The following is a 15,510-nucleotide window of genomic DNA, read 5'->3' on the forward strand; positions in this document are numbered from 1 at the left end:
CCCTTATTGCCAACTTGGACTGGAACAAGAGCTCCCAGATCTGCATCTTATTCACAGCATTCTCAATCATTTTACAAAACATTTCAGTGTACATATTTATGTATTTTTTTAAAGCTTATTCAAAAATTAAAAGCATTTATAAATTGATGATGGCCATTTAGGCAACACAAGGCATATGAATATTCATTTTACTTAATCACTGTTATTTTAAACTTATTTACAGCTTTCCAAATCCTATGGTTAGGTTATTTATTTTTTATTTACTTATTTGTTTGTTTATTAACTGATTTATTACACCTTTGGGACTTCCTACTACTTATTTTACAACTGCAAAAAGTTGCACAGTAATAATTTATTGGAATAATTGTGTATATTCTGTTTTTTTTTTCATACATCATCGCCTTTACAGTTTTGGCTTTGAGTTTCTGATGCATCCTCAACCTAAACCAGTATTAATTCCTCCTTGCTAATATGATATAACTAACTCTAAACTGATGCCAGTATAAATAATATGAGGGATCTAATTCTTTCCAGAATATGCAGACACATAGACAAAGCTACATACCATATGGCTGTTTGCAGTTTTGTGTGTGTGTGTGTGTGTGTGTGCGCGATTCGATATGACGTTGATGCTCAGTAAAATCAGTGTGTGGTTCAAGCCTAATCACACAATCCCAGGGGACTGTGTGTAAGATTTGCTTCGCTGCTTTTCTGCAGAATGTGGATGAAATATAAATGCATGTGATGAATATAACATCATACGGTCCCCCTCATGTGATCCTGTGTGTGTGTGTGTGTGTGTGTATCTGTGTTGTGTGAATAGGCATATTCAACACATTTGTATCTAGCAAAACCAGGGCATTACAAGATGTGAATTACGTCACTTTGAAATAAAAATAGCCTTTTTTTTTGTCAGAACCAACAAACCATATCCGCTTTCACACCAAACACCCTATTTCTATGTCTTTTAGAACAAGGAATATAGTCAGTAATTTTAGTTTAATTAATTTAGTGTTCTCAATCAATCAATCTATCTATCTATCTATCTATCTATCTATCTATCTATCTATCTACCTCTCTCTCTCTCTCTCTCTCTCTCTCTCTCTCTCTCTCTATATATATATATATATATATATATATATATATATATATATATATATATATAGAGTCATTCATTCATTGTCTGTAAGCACTTATCCAAGTCAGGGTTGTGGTAGGTAGGTCCAGAATCACCTGGAATCACTGGGCAGGAAGTGAAACTGGAGGGGGCGTCAGTCTTCCAGAGGGCAATACACACTCAAACATTCACTCACATACTCACACCTATGGACACTTTTGAGTAGCCAATCCATCCAACAGCATATGTTTCTGAGCCATAAAAGGAACCCACAATTTTCTTGCAGAAATACCTTATGTCCAATACCAATATGTCATTTTGATGACCAGGTTTTTAAAATGCTAATCCATGACTGGGGCGGCATGGTGGTGCAGCAGGTAGTGTCGCAGTCACACAGCTCCAGGGACCTGTGGGTTGTGGGTTCGATTGTGTTCTCCCCGTGTCTGCGTGGGTTTCCTCCGGATGACTGTCTGTGAGGAGTGTGGTGTGGGTTTCCTCTGGGTGCTCCGGTTTCCTCCCACAGTCCAAAAACACACATTGGTAGGTGGATTGGCAACTCAAAAGTGTCTGTGTGTGTTGCCTTGTGAAGGACTGGCGCGCCCTCCAGGGTGTATTCCCGTCTTGCGGCCAATGATTCCAGGTAGGTTCTGGACCCACCGCGACCCTGAACTGGATAAGGGTGCGGATAATGAATGAATGAATGAATCCATGACTGCAGGGGAATTTGAAAAATGGCCAGCATAGGATTTGTTTCTTTCAACTGCTTTTTTATGCACATAAAAATGTACCTCAGCATCTGGTAAGTCACTGCTATAACACATGAGTAAACATCACCCAAATATAAATCCACAAACGATTATAATGATTGATTTTGCTGATTAATTGAATAAAGAATACGCAGCCACAAACATCAAGGCATTGATTCCTATTTTGAGCTCATTTTCATGGTTTCAAACTGTTTTAGGTTAAATTACTTTTTATAGTACATGGTGTGTGTTTTGGTCCACACAGTATGATATATTACTGGTACACACACACACACACACACACACAGTTCCTGCTGCCAAGAACAGAAAAGTCATGGATGGCAACAGGCTAAATCACTCAGTTAAGCAGTGGAGAGCAGTTTCTTGGGTTTAAGCTGGAGTCTGTGTGGCAGCCAGAGGAAGGATAAACTAAAAAACAAAACCAAACAGGACACAGCATCAAACTGTTGTTGTTCCATTTACCTTTGGGGCGTTACAATCAATGTGAAACCAAATCTGACTTTATGTTCCTGGCAGTTTTAAATTTGAGCTCATGCCTCAGCATCTGTCACAGTATTAATATATGCCATATTTTCATAATACTCTTGAAGATAAGTTATATGACTTCATGTCAGTATACCATCTGCCACCATTGTGTCTTGGCTGTTGAAGTAATGCCTATAACCTACAGATTTTGACAAGCAACATACAGACATATTATTCACAGCTCAATAATACCTCATTTCCACTTGTTTATTAAGCCATATTTTGCACGAAACTGTAGATTACAGAGATATTCTGTTTCTCATTGTTACTTCACCAAGACTGAACAATAGCAGAGGAAAACACTACAGGGCACTGGCCCAATTTTACTACAACTTCACTTTTGCTTTAATGACAGCGAAAACATGACATATTAATTCCAAAGTGTTTTGTCAATGTTCATAAAAATCTAGAATGTGTTAAAACAGATTAGCATTAGAACATGAAGTTTAAGTCATGTATAACCTGCCCGAACCTCCAAATACAAGGTGACATCTTCTCATTTACATATTGTTGTTTTTGTTTATTTCTTGCTTTTATGAAATTGTTCTCCTTATGAATATTTCATTAAGCCAAAATATTTCATGCAAACAACAGCAAAAACAAACAATCACAACAACAACAACAACAACAGATCATAGGAGCCTTGCTTTTTAGAACCTCTTTGTTTGACCACACCTCATTTACATTTACAATTAAAGTCATTCTTATCCAGAGCATTTAACAAAGGTTTATTCAGAAAATAATCTTAAAAAAAAAGCTAGTTTGAAGAGATACTTCTATATTAGATGTTGACAAAGACAAAAGTCTGTAATGAGACTGAGTTACACAATGCTCACATACTACACATTACACATTGCCTGAATGTAAATCATAAGACTTTAAGACTTAAGTGCTGATTTAAGCACTCTTGAAAGAGAAGACAGCAGGAACTCTGCTGTTTGGACACCCAGGGGACGTTCATACCACCATTGTGTTGCCAGGAGAGAAAAAAAGTTGGATTGCTTGTCTTCAATGCATCTTGAAGGTTAGTTAGAGCCAAGCTATAATGACGCTCAAAGGGATCAGGTACTGTACAGGTTTTTTTTTTTGCAGTTAAGTACGGAGGTGTTGGTCCAATTTTGGATTTGTAGGCAAGTGTCAGGGTTTTAAATCTAACACAGCTACAAGAAGCCTGTAGAGAGAACGCAGCAGAGGAGTCACATGAACTTAAAAACATTCAAGTTCTGCAGCTGGGTTCTGGATTAATTTCAAGGGTCTGATGGTATGCAAAGGAAGACCAGCCAGAAAGCAGACAGTAGTCAAGTCTTGAAATTACGAGAGACAAAACAAGCACCTGGGTGTGCTCTCTAGAGAGAGATGATCTCAATTCTCCAGATGTAAAGGAAAATTCTGCATGACTGAGTCAGATAACTGTTCGTCCACAACACCACAGCAAACCAATAGTCGAAAGCACTGAATTCACTCAGTGTCACTGATGCCAAACACCAAACAGTGACTCTTGTGTGACTGATCTACAATCAGCCCCACAAGGTCCTTCACATCTAAAATATTTTAATCACAAAAGCAGGATTCAAAAGTCTAGAAATCAAACCTTTCAATAAACAGTGAAATGCTTCCTAATACTTTATCTGTCAGCACAAAAATAAATAAATAAATAAAATGCTGATTTATGTACCAACATCAGCCTGTAGGATGCAGTTGTGCATATTTAGACAGATGTGTGCTTGCTTTCCTGAGTGGTGTGCTAGTTCCCCAGCTGCTGGAGAGCTGCTTGGGATTCACTGGTTCATGAAATATAGTTGAGTGCCATTTATTACAGATATAAAAATCAGTCTAACTTACTTTACTATTGCTCCAAACTGCTAAATAAATAAACATTTGTCAGTATGCCTATGTATATTACATCGCATGATGGTTTATTTGGCGAAAACACTTCCATTTAAAAAAAACTGCCCAAAGCTATAACAAAAAAAAGAGAACAAAAAAGCCAGTTGTTCATTTTCGAAAATGCACAAATATAAATCTAAAAACAGAGAGACATGAATCTGCTGAGATTTCTTGAGAGGGAAATAAATAAATAAATAAATCCTGTGCTGAAGCTGTGCAGTGTTTAACACAGCTGGCCTTGGTTGTCCACTGAATGCAGGTCTATATAAGGCACGCTCAGGCCTCAGGGGCTACAGGCAGGATAACATTATTTAACATTGAATACAACTCCAGTTATCTAAGGCCACTTGGCTTTGTGTTGGATCAGAGACATCAACAAAGCAAATTGACTAAATAATCATCAGCATTTAGAGTTCAGTGCTCTGTGGACTGTGGAGGAGTATTATACAATATGCAGTTAACAAATAAAACTACAGTGGCATCAGCTGTGACAGAAAATTCAGACTTTTTTGATGTTTATATAAAAAGCGACTAATGATAAAACAATATTTCTTAAAAATAAAATAACTTTCTAAATATTATATTCATGTTTAGAGACTTGGTGCATGCAGCTAATAATAATAATAATAATAATAATAATAATAATAATACTGACAGCAGGCATAATTTGAATACTACATCAGTTGATACATAAACATAAACTGGACAAATCAGATTCTCAATAACTGCTGTTTGTTTATTTTTCTAGTATAATCCCACTGCATATAACACAATGAATATATTATTCAGTACAACCCACACATGCAGACTCAAATGCACACACACACACACACACACACACACACACGCACACACACACAAACTCTAACTCTCTCACGACCACGCCCTTTTCTTTGATGATGATGCTTTTCTGAGCAGCCTGTGAAGCTCAGAGGATCTGTGGGATACGAAATGTGAAGAAGACTTGGCTCACACTGATTCACGTGTGTGTGTGTGTGTGTGTGTGTGTGTGTGTGTGTGTGTGTGTGTGTGTGTTTTTAGGGAATGGGCAGAGAATGCCTTATTTTACAGTACTGTGAACAAGGAAGATAACTAATATCAAAAATTGAAGTATGTACAAAGAAATCATCAGGAATATTTTTCCATGCCTCCAAAGTTCAGTGTTTTTAAGTTGGTTGCAATAACAGCTATTCTACGAACATTTAAATAAATGTAAGGTATTCCCTAATTCCTGTGCAGCAGTGTGCACATATGTATAAAATCTATGTGTCTGTGATAATAATCTAACATTGGTTTAGGTTAGCCTTGTTGTCTCTGGTTTTGTAAGGATATTTTTGTCCTGAAAATGTATGAAAACAAACACAAACTTACACACTCACAAACACACACACACACACATGCGTCCTCCCTGCTTAGCGCTACAGGCACAGATGAGAAAACATACAGCAGATGGCTGAGCAATCTTTACAAGGGCATCTAGCCGTCTACATGCAGTTAGTTGGCATTCGAACATGTTTAAAAAAAATGTGTGTGCAAGTGTGTGTGTGTGTGTGCGCGTGTCAGTGCACATATCCTGAGAAGCTCACAGTAAGCCCTACCATCTCCTGCTCTATTCCTTAGTACTTACTGGCTCGTTACCATGGAAACCAACTGATGTGTTCCTCTCCAAAAGGCAGCCACACACGTGCACACACACACATGCAACACACATACATACAGACAGAACACAACAGCTCACACACACCACAATCTCTCCGAGTACAAAACAGCTAAAACAATGTCAAAATAGTGTGTGTAATGTGTCTATTTCTAACAGATAGAGCCCCAGCTGACTCACCCTCTCTCACACACACCTCCACTGCGCACATCATAAAGACATGCATTTCTCCACTGTTGCTCCATATCAATGTAACTGGACATTCTGGAAATTCTTTTCTATAGTTTCTTATTTTTCTCTTTTTGCTTAAAGGAATATTCCAGGAATATATACAAGAAGTTATTTAAAAAAATCACATCTAATAGAAAACAATATGGAAAAAATGGTCCAGCATCCACCCATTGGCTCCTGTTACAAAATGTTTCTATTCAGTTCTTTTAAGCACAAGAAAACCAGCCAAAATTATTGTCTGCAGTAAGTGAGTGTATGCTACTAATGCAGCAGATAGCAATGGTATTGCAAACTACTGGAATATTCCTTTATTGGGACAGGACACTCCCCACAAGATTACATTCCATTAGTAGTCAATCAGGTGGTGTCTGACTGTTTTAAAACGGAGAATCAAAAGGGTTGTTCTTTCAAAACAGATTCATAAATGCCAGTTTTCTTTCTTTAGATATCCATGGCAACAAGCTATGTTGAGCAGAGCCAGTGAGAAAAGCATGTTCTGATATAACACAACATAAAAATAGTCAATTTCTGAAAAATATGTGTGTGTGTGTGTGTGTGTGCACCAGGTCCATGTCAGATTTGGGACCCAAAACCGGTTTCCACAATAAGAATTTGATGGTTCTGATCTTTGTTGGGAGGTTAGGGTAAATGTACTGTGTGGTGAATACACTAGTGTAAAATCAACAATATTATTGTTAAATTAACACTGTGCTAAAATGTAAAATTGTGCAGTGTATGGTGTAGTAAAATGAGGCAGATGTTATTTTGTTCAATTTACATTAGACCTATCTGTTGAATAATAATACTAATATACAATTATTTGTCATTGTACAATGAAATGTGTTTTCCGCATTTAACCCATCTGTGGCAGTGAACACACACAGAAGTGCACTAGGGGCTGTGAACACACACCGAGAGCAGCAGGGAGTGTTTGGGGTTTTAGTGCCTTGCTCAAGGGCACTTCAGCCATGGATGTTCCTGCCGGTCCTGGGGATCGAACCGGCAACACTCTGGTACCAAGCCTGGTCCACTAACCATTAGGCCAAGGCTGCCCCTGTTTAATGCCTTAAAAGTGTAATGGTGGGAGGTGTTCTCTATGGGTAGAGTTGGGCGAGAGGCCTGTGACGATGTAGGGTAGACTCGAGATAACACCGAGGGGTTTGACTTTTGGTTCCCTTCCACCTTTATTTACACACCAGACTTTACAACACTATTTACAATATATACAAGCGTGCTCCATCATTACAGAAAATTAACAAAAACAAAACTCTCTATTAGCAGAGACAAAAAGATATAATGACGACAAAGTCATTTGAGTCTTATTATACACATCAGGATATGTTCTCTCGCTAAGTGTTCTCTACATTTTACCCTTGTGTGGTGTATATATATAGCCCCGCCCCCTAGAATATACCATTCCCTAAAGAGGTAAAAGTGATTGTATCTTGGATACACAAGTTTTATAAGCAATAAAAATAACAATGAACTAACAACATTCCAAAGATTAATTTACGGCCATGGCATGTTTTACATTTATTAATAATTTCAATATTTATTAGTTGATATATTGTCCTTCTTCTAGGTGCTAATTCTCCCTTACCTCTATGGAGAATGGATTCAACCAGGTAGGTAAAACTCAGCATCAAGGGATAGTATTCTTTTCCCTCTCACATGACCCATCTGCAGGTGAGTGAGTACAGGTAAATATACATATAATGGTTTCTCTTGGTGATGTGTCAGAGGTACTGTACATCATCACATCGACACATTCCCCTTCAGTCAGTGCATGCAGATTTATTAAAATGCAATTAGTTCTCACCTCTTCACATAATTCACCTGCATTTCGAGTTTACCTTGAAAGACCTGGCCCACAAACATCATGGGTTTCTTAAGTTACCTAGGTTCAACTGTATTGAGACTGTGTCTTTCCCCCGAACTAAATGTAAAAGTAGAAAAACAAAATCAGCCTGTTTCAGCAACCTAATCAATATTAAATCATACACAACACCTAGTAGCAACACCTCAGAACTAAAATTTGGGTTACTCAACATAAGATCACTAAACTCAAAAGCATTCATCGTAAATGATATTATAAGTGATCATAAATTCAATGTTTTCTGTCTCACGGAAACGTGGGTTAGACCAAATGAATATTCGGCACTAAATGAAGCCACCCCCTAGGCTATAATTATGCACATAGCCCAAGATTATCAGGCAAAGGAGGCGGAGTATGTGTAATTTACCAAAATACCCTAGAAATTAGTCTTAAACAATGTGACACCTTCTCTTCTTTTGAGGTTCTCTCCACTATTATTACAAATCCGGTCACAAAAAAGGACACATTTTTATTATGCAACATTTACAGACCACTAGGGCCTTACTTAGAATTTCTGAAAAATTCAGCAATTTTGCTACAAACCTAGCGGTGTGCAATCATAAAGTTATAATTGTAGGAGATTTCAATATCTATTTTGAGAAGGAAAGTGACCCGCTAAAAAAGGCGTTTACCTCAATCTTAGACTCTATTGGTATTACTCAAAATGTAACAGGGCCTACACACTACTGCAGTCACACTTTAGACTTAGTTCTGACACTAGGTCTTAACATTGACAAAATTAATATCTTACCACAATCCTCAGCAATCTCCGACCATTACTTAATTTCATATGAGCTACGTCTTAGCCATAATATATGTAAGAACCCTCGTTATTCTAAAAGGCGTATAATAAAACCATCTACCACCCTACAATTTATAGAAAACCTCCCAGAACTATCAACCCCAGTTCCAACTCCATCAGGCCCAATGGACCTAGATGTACTAACTGATTACCTAGAAAATACCTGTCAATCTACTTTAGAAAAGGTAGCACCACTTAAACATAAAAATATAAGACAGAAAAAGCTCGCACCATGGTATAATGATAAGACCCGTACTTTAAAACAAACATTACGAAAACTAGAGCGGAAATGGCAATCAACCAAGCTTGAAGTGTTCCATTCTGCCTGGAAGGACAGCCTTATAGAGTATAGAAATGCCCTCACTAAAGCTCGCTCAGCATATCTGGCCTCGCTGATCTCCAATAATAAAAAAAAAAAAGAGAGCACTGTTTAGTGTGTTTTCTAGAATTACAAAAAATCAAGCAGGTTCCGAACAACTAATTCCAGCAACTCTCACCAATAAAGATTTTATGGACTTTTTTAATAATAAAATTGAGAATATTAGACAACAAACTCAAGCCACAGGATTAAATCCATCTTGGCTGCCACCCGATGTAAATGGTATAAAATATAATGTAACTGTAAAAGAAAGACTTGAAACCTTTTACCCACTCCCACAATTAGAACTAGAGAAGATTATCACTTCCGCAAACTGTACAACTTGCACATTTGATGCAATTCCCACAAAATTGCTCAAAGAAGTACTACCAGCTATTATCGATCCTTTTTTAACTATAGTAAACTCATCCCTTAGCCTGGGCCATGTACCCAAAGCTTTTAAACTAGCAGTTATTAAACCTATGATCAAGAAACCAAATCTTGATGCTAGTACAATGTCTAATTACAGGCCTATTTCAAATTTGCCATTTCTGTCCAAGATCTTAGAAAAAGCCATGGCCCAACAACTTAGTTCATATCTACATAAGAATCATATATATGAAAAATTCCAATCTGGATTCAGGCAACATCACAGTACAGAGACAGCTCTAGTCAAGATAACAAATGATCTTCTTCTTGCCTCTGATCAGGGCCACGTATCCCTGTTGGTGCTTCTTGACCTAAGCGCAGCCTTCGATACAATAGACCACAATGTTCTCCTAGAAAGGTTAGAAAACATGGTTGGAATCACAGGGACAGCCCTATTATGGTTCAAATCTTACTTAACGGAACGTTACCAATTCGTAAAAGTAAACAATCTAAATTCAAATTATTCTAAAGTAAGATTTGGAATTCCACAAGGCTCTTTTTTAGGACCATTGTTGTTTACATTATACATGTTACCGCTAGGTAATAGTAATAGAGGACTGTGTAAAAGACGCGAAAGGCTGGATGTTGCGTAACTTCCTCCTTCTAAACAGCAACAAAACAGAGGTCCTGCTTTTGGGTCCAAAAGTGGCAAGAAATAAATTATCAGATTTAATTTTAAATCTCGCTGACTTTCCAGTTAAACCTGGTTCAGCAGCAAAAAATCTTGGCATCATAATTGACCCGGATTTATCATTTGATCAACACATAGGCAGTATCACTAGGACAGCTTTTTTACATCTTCGCAATATTGCTAAGATTAGAAATGTCTTATCCCTTCAGGATGCAGAAACATTAGTACATGCATTTATTACTTCAAGGCTTGACTACTGTAACGCACTACTGTCAGGATGCACCAGCAGCAATTTAAGAAAACTTCAACTAGTTCAAAATGCTGCAGCCAGGGTCCTCACTAAAACTAGAAAATATGAACATCACTCAGGTTTGTTGATGGTGGAGCGGAGGGATGCCAGTGTTTCAGGATGCTCCCGTGTCTGTGTGTCCTTCTGGTTCTCTCCTTTTAGTTAAAGCTGTCATAGTCAGATCTGCCGGAGTCATTAGCCACACTCTGGAAATTTTCATATTTTCTACTTTACAAACACAAAACCGTTCAAAACTAATTCCATCCCTTATCATCTTTCCGAGTAAACGATTGCCCACCTGTCTGTCTGGACACTGATGGATGACTGTCGAGATCCTCCTCCACGCTTCAGATCAGCTGCCCACGCTCCTGCAACCACTAAGTGCCTTGAAGCTGCCCCTACACTGAAGTTCTAGGGGCCAATAACTATTATCACCATTAGATTGACCAGAGGAGGATGGGTCACCCCTTGTGAGCCTTGGTCCCTCCCAAGGTTTCTTCCTCAGCTGGGGGAGTTTTTCCTTGCCACTGTTGCCCCTGGCTTGCTCACTTGAGGGTTTTACATTTTGTTTTTACATTTCATGTCAAATCTTGTCTTACTGGAATTCTGTGAAGCCGCGTTGTGACAACATCAGTTGTGAAAAGCGCTATATAAATAAATTTGATTTGATTTGATTTAAGTTTGTGACATATGGAACCCTCACTGTATGAATTTCATTCATTCATTCATTCATTCATTCATTATCTGTAACCGCTTATCCAATTCAGGGTCGCAGTGGGTCCAGAGCCTACCTGGAATCATTGGGCGCAAGGCAGGAATACACCCTGGAGGGGGCGCCAGTCCTTCACAGGGCAACACACACACATTCACTCACACACCTACGGACACTTTTTTGAGTCGCCAATCCACCTGCAACGTGTGTTTTTGGACTGTGGGAGGAAATCGGAGCACCCGGAAGAAACCCACGCGGACACGGGGAGAACACACCAACTCCTCACAGACAGTCACCCGGAGCGGGAATCGAAGCCACAACCTCCAGGTCCCTGGAGCTGTGTGACTGCGACACCTACCTGCTGCGCCACCGTGCCGCCCACTGTATGAATTTATTTTTCTGAATTATTTTTTCTGACTTACTGAATACAGCTTTTCATTTTTTTCAAAGTGGAAATGCTCAGCCATAACATGAATTCACTCTTGATACAAAAACACAACACAGTCGTGTTAATAATGCCATTTCATGACAAGGGGTTTTTAAATTTACACTGAGGCACGCTGCACGCTGCATACACACAACACAGACACTTTAAGCACTTTGAACTACGGCCCCTTACAAAATGAAACCATGGCTAAAATTTAAAAAAAAAAAAGACTTTTTCAACATCAATGAGAATGGAGCACATTTCCATTGCAGAATGTCCCTATGAACAAGCATTCTCTCAATAAGCTCAGTGAAGGCAACATAAAATCTGAGACCTGAGTAGCACACCATAACAAAGAAAAAACACTTTACATTGAATTAAACATTAGATCTAATTTAATAATCCAAAGTGCGGTTGTGGGCATAAAAATGTTCATAAACCATTTATATCTTACCCCTAATGAAGCAGACAGTTCAAAGGCCACTTCTGACAAGGACACAGCAACTTCTACTAAACCAGAAATGACATGCTTTCAGCTTTTTCAAGCTTTCAGCTTTGAAAATGTGCTTCCTCTTCTCTGTATCAAGCCTCACTTGTACATGTCCCCAGGCACATCTTTCGAATATCTGGAAATTGAAAGTACAGTCACAGCATGTTGGCTCACTGACAAAAAAATCTGAAACCTTAAAAGAAGTACTGATAGTGGAATGCTATGAATGCTATGAATAAAAATGATACTTACATTAAAAGCTTTATTTATTTAAGTAATAACTTATATACATGTATATACACCATATATTAAAAAGACCTCCTATGTTATTAGATTAATTTACCATGTGTACTTTGTAGTGCTACAATTACAGAATGTAGTCCATGTGTTGCTCTGCATACATTGTTACCCCTTTTCACCCTGCAACATTGATCATGGGGATGGGATGTTTGTATGTGTTACGAGTGGATCATGCACAGCAGTGCTGCTGAGTATGATCCTGTCTGTACCCATACAGTCTGCTTTGTGGTGGTCCTAAGTTATCATCTAAAAACGGGGTGAAAAAAAGGGATAACAAAGTATGCAGAGCGACATGTGAAACACAGTTTGTAATTATACAGCTAAAAAGTACACTAATATGGTAAATGGAGCTGATAAAACTGACAATGTAGTAATGCAATATCAGTACATTATATGATATTACACAATAGTAGACAGCACTATAAGGCTGTTACATAGATAATGTTACATAGATAATGAAGTGGCTAATTCTACATACAGAAAGCGCAGACATATAAACTGCACAGAGAGGGTACCATCAAATCAATATTCAATAGACTCTAACACCACACAAAACAGCCCAGATAATCCTCATGTAAAAAAAACACAGATGCTAGTTTGTAAAAACACTTCAATGCATAAAGAACAGCACTGGTTTCTAAATAGCTAAGATGCTAGTAACACATAAGCACAGCATTGACAAAATATGCTACATAAAGATAGCATATCTTCTTACTACTAGTCAGCAGATAATACAGTTAGCATTTAAATACTTTCAGGGCCATAAACCAGATAGCACAGAGGCTATTAGCACCATGGGCACACAAAGACACAGAAGAGCAATTTTAGAGAGAATTTTAGAAAAATCTAAATAAAATAAATTATTATTATTATTATTATTATTAATAATAAAATAGATAAATACATCATTAATATATATATATATATATATATATATATATATATATATATATATATATATATAGGGGTTGGACAAAGAAACTGAAACACCTGTCATTTTAGTGTGGGAGGTTTCATGGCTAAATTGGAGCAGCCTGGTGGCCAATCTTCATTAATTGCACATTGCACCACTAAAAGACTAAAAGCAGAGTGTGAAGGTTTAATTAGCAGAGGGAAAGAGCACAGTTTTGCTCAAAATACTGCAATGCACACAACATTATGGGTGACATACCAGAGTTCAAAAGAGGACAAATTGTTGGTGAATGTCTTGCTGGCGCATTTGTGACCAAGACAGCAAGTCTTTGTGATGTATCAAGAGCCACAGTATCCAGGGTAATGTCAGGATACCACCAAGAAGGGCGAAACACGTCCAACAGAATTAACTGTGGATGCAAGAGGAAGCTGTTTGAAAGGGATGTTCGGGTGCTAACCAGGATTGTATCCAAAAAAACATAAAACCACGGCTGCCCAAATCAAGGCAGAATTAAATGTGCACCTCAACTCTCCTGTTTCCACCAGAACTGTCCGTCAGGAGCTCCACAGGGTCAATACACACGGCCAGGCTGCTATAGCCAAACTTTTGGTCTCTCATGCCAATGCCAAACGTCAGTTTCAATGGTGCAAGGAGCACAAATCTTGGGCTGTGGACAATGTGAAACATGTATTGTTCTCTGATGAGTCCACCTTTACTGTTTTCCCCACATCCGGGAGAGTTACAGTGTGGAGAAGCCCCAAAGAAGCGTACCACCCAGACTGTTGCATGCCCAGAGTGAAGCATGGGGGTGGATCAGTGATGGTTTGGGCTGCCATATCATGGCATTCCCTTGGCCCAATACTTGTGCTAGATGGGCGCGTCACTGCCAAGGACTACCAAATCATTCTGGAGGACCATGTGCATCCAATGGTTCAAACATTGTATTCTAAAGGTGGTGCCGTGTATCAGGACGACAATGCACCTATACACACAGCAAGACTGGTGAAAGATTAGTTTGATGAACATGAAAGTGAAGTTGAACATCTCCCATGGCCTGCACAGTCACCAGATCTAAATATTATTGAGCCACTTTGGGGTGTTTTGGAGGAGCGAGTCAGGAAACCTTTTCCTCCACCAGCATCAGGTAGTGACCTGGCCACTATCCTGCAAGAAGAATGGCTTAAAATCCCTCTGACTACTGTGCAGGACTTGTATATGTCATTTCCAAGGCGAATTGACGCTGTATTGGCCACAAACGAAGGCCCTACGCTATAATAATGAATTATTGTGGTCTAAAACCAGGTGTTTCAGTTTCATTGTCCAACCCCTTTATATATATATAAAATGAACCCAACGAGCCAAGCTTGCAATTAAACAGAAAACATCCTATTCAGGGCAAATCACACTTGATTAAAAAGAAGCACGAAAAAATAGAAAACTTTGTTTACTAATATATGATGACCAAACCTGCTATTGCTTTGTATAAGTTAGCAATTTTCCTTTTTGGCATTTCCATTTGTAAAGGCTCTGTCCCCATGGTGCAGCTGAAAACTCCCTCTGGCGGACATTATTAATATTCATGTGTTTTTTCCCCCTTCCTTTATATGTATAATTTCCTAAATATGTCTGAGCACATGACCTTTTACACTGCTTTGTCCTAAGACAGTCAGACTAATTTAGACAGCTAGGTTTTGTTATGTCATTAACCTTAGCTAATCTGAAACTAATATTCTGATGAAGACCCACCCAAAACATCTTTGACTTTTATCATCACGACTTAGTGGGCATCAAAATATTACAATTAACAAACATTATTATGTTTCAACTCTCCCCACCATCCTTACCTTCCATCAAGAAAACTCTCAGCTGGCGCTGACTTTCACTGACACTTAATTTCTAATGAATATGGGCTTTAAAAAATGGTTTGTGATTTAAATGCTAAGCTATGAAACGTCCATGGCGCATGGGCAACCAAGTTCATGGGCAAAAACTAAACACTCTTGCTGAAAAAAGTTTTTTTGAACCTTATTCAAAATATACAAATGGATGACTGGTTTTAAAAGCAGACCAAACACAATTATGGAATGTCTGTCTGTTTT

Source organism: Hoplias malabaricus, chromosome 17 (genome assembly GCF_029633855.1).
Source record: "Hoplias malabaricus isolate fHopMal1 chromosome 17, fHopMal1.hap1, whole genome shotgun sequence".
Classification (NCBI taxonomy): domain Eukaryota; kingdom Metazoa; phylum Chordata; class Actinopteri; order Characiformes; family Erythrinidae; genus Hoplias; species Hoplias malabaricus.